A 9,455-nucleotide genomic window follows, 5' to 3' on the forward strand; every position below is an offset into this window, starting at 1 on the left:
TTCTTGAACATGACAATGAGTTCACTGTACTCAAATGGCCTCCACAGTCACCAGATCTCAATCCAATAGAGCATCTTTGGGATGTGGTGGAACGGGAGATTCACATCATGGATGTGCAGCCGACAAATCTGCAGCAACTGTGTGATGCCATCATGTCAATATGGACCAAACTCCCTGAGGAATGCTTCCAGCACCTTGTTGAATCTATGGCACAAAGAATTGAGGCAGTTCTGAAGGCAAAAGGGGGTCCAACCCGTTACTAGCATGGGGTACCTAATAAAGTGGCCGGTGAGTGTATATGTATATATGGGTGGTCAAATGTTTAACCGGCTTTTTTCCATCAATATAACCTGCAGGAACAGGAACGACAGCATCATCCACTTAATAAAGTATTACTACAATGACATTTCACAGTGAATTATTTTTTATTATGATTTTATGGGATTCTTTATAAATAAGATTGATCTTATTAAAAATAAGATCGTTAGCACTCCTCTATCCGCGATTGGTTTATCTCTGGAGGGTGGGGCAGCATCTGAGGTAGTCATGGAATCTGAACCGGGTTTAGACTGCTTTGATCCAGTTGAACTTTCAGAGTTAGTAAATCTATTGTCTTCATCTAAGCCTTCAATTTGGATGTTAGATCCAGTTCCAACCAGGTTATTTAAGGAGGTATTCCCTTTGATCTCCTCCTCCATTTTAGATGTGATTAATCTATCTCTGTGTGGCAATGTGGCCTTTTTTTGTCGAGTTGATTGCATGTCATTTTCTAATTTTCAGTTTTCTTTATTTTTGAACTTATTTACTTGTTAGTGTCATTTTTGTGTGTTGCATGTGTTAACTGATTTTGTTTGGAGGTCACATTACCACTCACACCTGGACACGCCCACAGCACAGGTGTTCTCCATCAGCTGAGCAGCATACAGACAGTGGTGTTGGTGATAAAAAGGCAGCTGTTTGGTTGGTGGGGAGAGACACCGGACACCGGACATGGGAAGCCGAAGCACCGATCATGGAGGGAGCCGGACAGAGCGGATGAGCAGGAAGCAGCGCAGCTTTTAAAGACTGGTTGCCGCAGCGCGTGCTGGAGCGAGGTGCGTGTTGGAGGTGACCTCACTAAGGCCAGCTACGCTGGAGAGGCCCACACTCGCTGCATGCAGGAAGGAGGATCCAGCGCTGGGGTGGACCGTGCCCTCCATCGTGCCCTCCAAGGGCGCATCCTTTAATGGACCGCGCCATTGACCCATTGACTCTGCTTCCTTTATCACCTGCATTTTTATCTATCTTTTTCCTTTTACTTATTTTTTTAGTGCACTCTGTTTTTTTAAATTTATTGAACTTTTAAACTATTAAAATTCTTAAGGCTTTGCTCACAATCGCCGCAGTCTGTTTTGTTTTATGGGTTTTTTGTTGGACGATCGCACCTCTCGAGTGCCACATCTGTTACAGGGATATGTACCTAAAGCTTTTAAGGTTGCTGGAATTAAACCTCTGCTTAAGAAACCGTCTCTTGACCCAGATGACTTGGTCAACTATAGACCTACACTATATTGCCAAAAGTATTTGCTCACCCATCCAAATTATTGGAATCAGGTGTTCCAATCACTTCCATGGCCACAGGTGTATAAATTCAAGCACCTAGGCATGCAGACTGTTTTTACAAACATTTGTGAAAGAATGGGTCGCTCTCAGGAGCTCAGTGAATTCCAGCGTGGAACTGTGATAGGATGCCACCTGTGCAACAAATCCAGTCGTGAAATTTCCTCGCTCCTAAATATTCCACAGTCAACTGTCAGCTGTATTATAAGAAAATGGAAGTGTTTGGGAACGACAGCAACTCAGCCACGAAGTGGTAGGCCACGTAAACTGACGGAGCGGGGTCAGCGGATGCTGACGCGCATAGTGCGAAGAGGTCGCCAACTTTCTGCAGAGTCAATCACTACAGACCTCCAAACTTCATGTGGCCTTCAGATTAGCTCAAGAACAGTGCGCAGAGAGCTTCATGGAATGGGTTTCCATGGTCGAGCAGCTGCATCCAAGCCATACATCACCAAGTGCAATGCAAAGCGTCGGATGCGGTGGTGTAAAGCACGCCGCCACTGGACTCTAGAGCAGTGGAGACGCGTTCTCTGGAGTGACGAATCGCGCTTCTCCATCTGGCAATCTGATGGACGGGTCTGGGTTTGGCGGTTGCCAGGAGAACGGTACTTGTCTGACTGCATTGTGCCAAGTGTAAAGTTTGGTGGAGGGGGGATTATGGTGTGGGGTTGTTTTTCAGGAGCTGGGCTTGGCCCCTTAGTTCCAGTGAAAGGAACTCTGAATGCTTCAGCATACCAAGACATTTTGGACAATTCCATGCTCCCAACTTTGTGGGAACAGTTTGGAGCTGGCCCCTTCCTCTTCCAACATGACTGTGCACCAGTGCACAAAGCAAGGTCCATAAAGACATGGATGACAGAGTCTGGTGTGGATGAACTTGACTGGCCTGCACAGAGTCCTGACCTCAACCCGATAGAACACCTTTGGGATGAATTAGAGCGGAGACTGAGAGCCAGGCCTTCTCGTCCAACATCAGTGTGCGACCTCACAAATGCGCTTCTGGAAGAATGGTCAAAAATTCCCATAAACACACTCCTAAACCTTGTGGACAGCCTTCCCAGAAGAGTTGAAGCTGTTCTAGCTGCAAAGGGTGGACCGACGTCATATTGAACCCTATGGATTAGGAACGGGATGTCACTTAAGCTCATATGTGAGTCAAGGCAGGTGAGCAAATACTTTTGGCAATATAGTGTATATCCAATCTTCCTTTCTTATCTAACTTGAGAAAGTAGTTGCCAAACAAGTGTGCGATCACTTCCACCATAATGAACTTTTTTGGAGCGTTTCAGTCTGGCTTTAGAGCTCATCATAGCACCAAGAGACCTCTGCTCATACTGGCTGGTAAAAGTTGAAGTATCAACTTGACCTCTTTACTCAAGTAAAAGTGAAAAAGTATGTGCTCCAAAAACTACTTCAAGTATAAAAGTATAAATTAACCTTTAAAAAACAGCCAGATGCCACTATATGTATTGAAAGCTCAATTTCTAAAACTTCTCTGAGATAAGGCCAAGGATGAGGGAGGTCTTGTTGGTCTCCGTCTCCCGATACGCTCTCGCCTGTGTCCGACCTTTCAGACATTTCAACATCTTTTTCTGAATCCCACATTGTAGCATGGCATAGACGATTCACGTTAGCAGTTTGAAGAACACCTGCTTGCTTCTGATGATTTCCTTTAGCTAACCAATGAGTGTTTGCGTTCTATGACTCATCCAATCACACTAGTTTTCACTAGATGTGGATGAAGCCAATGATCTGCATTGGATGGAGCACATGACGGGAAATAAATATTTAGAAACATTAAACCGAAGCCAAGAGTAAAAAGTTGTTTTGGTTAAAAAATGTTAGGAATAGAAAGTACAGATACTTGTGTGAAAATGTAATGAGTAGAAGTCAGAAGTAGGAAGAAAAATAAGTAATGGTAACAGTAACAAAGTATTTGTAACAAAGTATTTGTACTTCTTTACGTGACACCTCTGGGTAGCGGGCATTTATCTAGTGGGTCCTAATTTCAGCTTGAGGGCCAGCCCTCCTTAAGGGGAAACACTGCTCTCTGCAGGTGAGAATGAGGAGAGCTCTCTAGATGCTTCCCACCAAATGCTGAACCATCCCCAGCCGGCTCCTCCCGGCCCCCTCTGGCTTCAACCACATCAGCCTCTTCAACCCAGGGAGCTACCACCCTCACAGCATCATCATCATCCTCTTCCTCCCCTGAGCCAGGAGAAGCGAGTGCTGCAGGAGCTGGAGGCAGTAGTAGCAGCTCAACAACAACTGATGCTGACCTGATCAAGGCTGCACTTTAAGAAATGAAATTGTTTAGAGAGCTGTTCTAAATGAAATTTATTTTTGTTCACACTTGTGTTTACAAAATGACAAAATAAATCTTACCGGTAGTCTCAATCATAGCGGCCCCAACACTTCCTCTCCGGCTGAAGCTCCTACCTGTGACAGTAAATAACTGAAGGAGCTCCAGAAATAATGCAATGTTAACTACCTAAATGATGCATGCAGCATATAAAGCCCTTCCTTGTCATTCACGTCCTTGTGACAGTTGGCATATGATTTTATTTTCTATTTCTTCAAACTGTAAAATCCTTGCAACAAACTGAATTATAATCAAACTAAAATGCTTTCTTTAAACCAAACTACGATGATTCTCTTATATTTGGCAAATTTGTGTTTAAATATTTTGCAAAAATATGTTGCGGTGCATGATGGGGTTTAGCATCTAAAGGCTAACATTTCCCGTCTATCGTCCATTGTTGCCAGGTTGGGATGTTTCCCGCTCTGGCAGTTTAGGATGGCCGTCTGTGGGTAAAAAATGGTTTTCTGCAGATTAATGGCCTTAGAGATCAATAGACTTTGGTTTAAATTGGGCGAGCTTTGGTATATACAGGCGATTTATTTTTTGAGCTGGAAAACTTGAGTCAGTGACATCTGGAATAAGTGGGCCGATGGAGATGGAAAAATGCCAGGGCCGAAACTCGTTCCCAGTCCCAGCCTGGCTGAGACACACCTAATATTATAAACGTTCTGATGGCGTTTCAGTGAAAGGATTTTTGTCAAAAACATAATTAATGAGCAAAAATAAGGTAATAGTTGTATTAACCATACATGGAAACAGAGTTTTATGGGGCTTCCAGGAACTTGGGGCCCTAGGCACCTGCCTAGCATTTGCTAATGGTAAATCCCCCTGCTGACTGCCCAAAGTAGCTCTGAACCTCTAGGGGATGAGGATCCTTAAGCCAAAGTTGAAGAGCATCAGCAGTCGCTATTCAAAACTAGGCTGGAAGTAAGGAAGCAGGTAGGAAGAGGAAGCAGGTAGGAAGAGGAAGCAGGTAGTTTTTTTTAACATTCAGCAGGAATCTTTGGATGCTGTTATCTGGAGCTCTAATGTTTCTCACAGTCCTTTGTGGGCTTGCTAACACCGCCTGCCTTAAAGAGTTTAACAGAATGACATTACAGACCAGTGTTCACACAGCTAGTGTTTATAACAGACAGCTTCAGCTGTTCTCTACAATTGTGTAAACTTTATTTTCACTGCCTGAAGAATGCGTTCAGTATAATGTGGTTTCTGTCATGATGACATCATCAGACCGTCTGCATTCAGTCCTTTCCTACCCTGCGTAGAGTTAAACTACTGACTCAATTAAAGGGGAAGAAACAGGATCTAGAATCAGCCAGCTAAAGGAGAACACTGCTCCTGGAGAGGACTAATTGTTTACAGGGAAGGTTACGTCCGTCCTGGGTGACACATGAGAAGGTTTTCAGTTAATTTTACAGGAGTTTACTTCCTCTTTCTGCCTTTAGTTCCTGAACAATGAGGTTTATTGTTTTGACTGTATGTGATCTCTGATCTACAGAATGGATCTAGAAAAAAGTCAACAGGAAGTGTATTTACACTTCATTTAAGCAGGTAGATAAGATGGTTTACCAATGCAATAAGTACTTTTACTCTTAAAAAGAGATAATCAGATAATATCCACTTGAAATAAGATAATGTAATTATTCTTTCATGTTTTAAAGGTAAATTGACAGGTTCCATTGGCAAAGTGTCTCACTTAACTCTAGTTTTTCCAGTTTTGTTAATATTGACGTTTTTTTTTGTTAACCTGCAATGCCCCATACCTGTCTATGTCTCTGAAAGGGGGGTCCCCTGTACAGGGGAACAGAAGACCCAGCAAGGAATCTTCTGGCAAACATTAGCCAGGCCAACAATTCCCTCTAACGACCCCCGTTTCAGAGACATAGACAGGTATGGGGCATTGCAGGTTAACAAAGAAGCCAAACGACCCCCATTCCAAAGGGGGGGACCCGTTCATCCGTTTCTATTTGCATGTTTTCTAAACTAAAACCAGGCTTTGTTGGGCTGCTGGATAAAACCTGGAACTCAACGCTATTTCTGACATTTGAATTGAAGTTTCCTGGATGGAAGAGAAACGTCTTCAAACTTGGAAACAAAGTCCAGTGGATTGATTTTAACTTTTTTGGAATGACTCTGACCTGGATGACTGAGAATCATCACCAGCTCCTGCACATGTTGGTAATGAAAGACATTAAGAGAATGAATAGATTAAAGAAATCAAAAACATGTTTTTGTAGTTTTTTAGTTCACATCAGTCAGTGTATGCTGTGTAAGGTGCTACCCAAACAAAGTGAAGCATAAAATCAAAGCCGCTCTCAGCACGGCTCGCTGTACTGAAGAACATGACAGAAGCACAAATGCTTTCATGAGTTTATTTCAGCGTTATCAAAAGTCTTATTCATCAGTGCACAAACCTGAATCCATTGTTAGAAAATATCTGTACATACAAACTTTTTTCTGATTAAAAAAGGAAATTGTTAGGCACATCTTTAAAAATACAAAAGAAATGTGGAAATCTTAACTGCAAAATCGGTTAGTGAGCTTTGCTCTGTGCAAAGTACAAAACGATACCAATACAAAAATATATATTAATGTTAGAAACTGGTCCCTTCATGTGAAAAAGGCATTTCAATCATGCAGTCAGTCTAAAAACTCCTGAGCTATAAAAGGAATATCAATAATACTCATGCTGCAGTATCATTTTAAATTTATATACATTGCCTCAAATAAACAGTGTGTAAATATCTGAAAAAATGCTAAAAAATCACAGATTAAAGCAATGAAATGTGTTTAAAGGCACACAGCGGACTTTGTGACATAAATAGATGATGAATATGAGTTATTTTAAATGATTCCTTAGGCCGATATACACCTTCACGCTTCACCCTATCGATGATACAGGAAGCAGCCATTCAAAATGGCTCTTCCCAGTCAAACGGCAGCCGAATAGCAGCGCACTTCCTGCCACTGCAGTGACCCCCTCTTACATTCTTTTACTCTGACTCCACCCTTTCACTGAATTACAGGGTCTGACCAGGAGATGGTGCTTCCCTTAAGATCTTAATGCCCAAAAATCATGGCAGAATATTTTAGTACAAATATTGATGCTTAATAAGGAATTGTATGGGACCAGTCAAGAACCAGCCAAGGACCAGCCAAGGGCCAGCAAAGGACCTCCCAAGAACCAACCAAGGGCCAAAAAAGGACCTCCCAAGAGCTAGCCAAGGACCAGCCGAGAACGAGTCAAGGACCAGCAAAGGACCAGCCAAGGGCCAGCCAAGGACCAGCCAAGGACCAGCCAAGAACCAGCCAAGGACCAGCCAAGAACCAGCCAAGGACCAGCCAAGGACCAGCCAAGGACCAGCCAAGAACCAGCCGAGGACCAGCCAAGAACCAGCCAAGGACCAGCCGAGAACCAGCCGAGAACCAGCCAAGAACCAGCCGAGGATCAGCCAAGAACCAGCCGAGGACCAGCCAAGAACCAGCCAAGGACCAGCCGAGAACCAGCCAAGAACCAGCCAAGGACCAGCCAAGAACCAGCAAAGGACCAGCCAAGGACCAGCCAAGGACCAGCCAAGGACCAGCCAAGAACCAGCCGAGGACCAGCCAAGAACCAGCCAAGGACCAGCCGAGAACCAGCCGAGAACCAGCCAAGAACCAGCCGAGGATCAGCCAAGAACCAGCCGAGGACCAGCCAAGAACCAGCCAAGGACCAGCCGAGAACCAGCCAAGAACCAGCCAAGGACCAGCCAAGAACCAGCCAAGGTTTCTGGACTCCAGAAACCTGTGGCGGGGCATCAAGACCATCACGGACTACAAGCCCCCACCGCAGACCTGTGACAACTCCCCCTCCCTGCTGAACCAGCTGAACGACTTCTTCGCTCGCTTTGAGGTAGACAACAGCACCCCAGCACGAAGGATCCCTCCGCACCCCGGCGACCAGGTGCTGTCACTTTCTTCGGACTGCGTGAGGAGAACCCTCAGGAGGATCAATGCCAGGAAAGCCCCCGGTCCCGACGGGATTCCTGGTCGCGTCCTCAGAGACTGTGCTGCAGAGCTCACGGATGTCTTCACTGACATCTTTAACATCTCGCTGAGACAAGCTGTCGTCCCGACGTGCCTCAAAGCCACCACCATCATCCCGGTACCGAAAAAGTCGCCCCCCACCTGCCACAACGACTATCGCCCTGTCGCACTCACCCCCATCATCATGAAGTGCTTCGAGCGGCTAGTCATGCAACACATCAAGTCTGCCCTCCCCCCCAATCTGGACCCCTACCAGTTTGCATATCGGTCTAACCGCTCGACCGATGACGCCATCTCCACCGCCCTCCACTCAGCCCTCACCCACCTGGAGACCAGGGACTCACATGTCAGAATGCTGTTTATCGATTTCAGCTCCGCATTCAATACCATCGTCCCCCAGCAGCTCATCGGCAAACTGGTCCAGCTGGGACTCAACACCTCCCTCTGCAACTGGCTGCTGGACTTCCTGACGGGGAGACCACAGGCTGTCCGGGTCGGCAGCAACACCTCCAGCACCATCACACTGAACACGGGGGCCCCCCACGGATGTGTGCTGAGCCCCCTCCTCTTCACTCTGCTGACCCACGACTGCACTCCAACATTCAGCTCCAACATCTTCATCAAATTCGCAGACGACACAACTGTGGTGGGTCTCATCAACAACAACAATGAGACAAACTACAGGAGTGAGGTGAGCCGCCTGGCCACGTGGTGCCAGGAAAACCATCTCCATCTGAACGTAGAGAAGACAAAGGAGATTGTGGTGGACTTCAGGAGAAGGCCTGCCCAGCACGCTCCCCTGATCATCAACGGTGCTGAGGTGGAGCAGGTGAGCAGCACCAAGTTCCTGGGTGTCCACATCTCTCAAGACCTGTCCTGGGACACCAACACCGCGTCCCTGGGAAAGAAAGCCCAACAGAGACTCTACTTCCTGCGGAAACTGAGGAGAGCAAGAGCCCCGTCCCCCATCCTGCACTCCTTCTACAAGGGCACCATCGAGAGCATCTTGACCAGCAGCATCACCGTGTGGTACGGAGCCTGCACTGCAGCCTGCCGCAAGACACTGCAGCGCACCATGAAAGCAGCTGGGAAGATCCTCGGTGTCCCCCTCCCCTCTCTATTGGACATTTATCACTCCCGCCTCACCGGCAGAGCCACCAGGATCGCAGGTGACCCCACCCACCCCGCCCACAATGTCTTCACCTTGCTGCCGTCCGGGAGGAGGCTGCAGAGTCTCCGGGCCAGAACCAGTAGGCTCAGAGACAGCTTCTTCCATCAGGCAGTGAGGATGCTCAATTCCCTCCCTGCCCTGCCCCCCTTTGCCCCCCCCTGACCCCCCAATATCCCCATCCTCTACTATTTTCCACTACTCTCCCCAGGACTGCTACTCTATGCACTATTTGCACCATTCACACTACTGTTTACATATTTAATATTTTAATATTTATTTTATATCTTAGGTTTTTAT

This window comes from Cyprinodon tularosa, unplaced genomic scaffold (genome assembly GCF_016077235.1).
Source record: "Cyprinodon tularosa strain WSP-4 unplaced genomic scaffold, ASM1607723v1 ctg724, whole genome shotgun sequence".
In the NCBI taxonomy this organism is placed as follows: domain Eukaryota; kingdom Metazoa; phylum Chordata; class Actinopteri; order Cyprinodontiformes; family Cyprinodontidae; genus Cyprinodon; species Cyprinodon tularosa.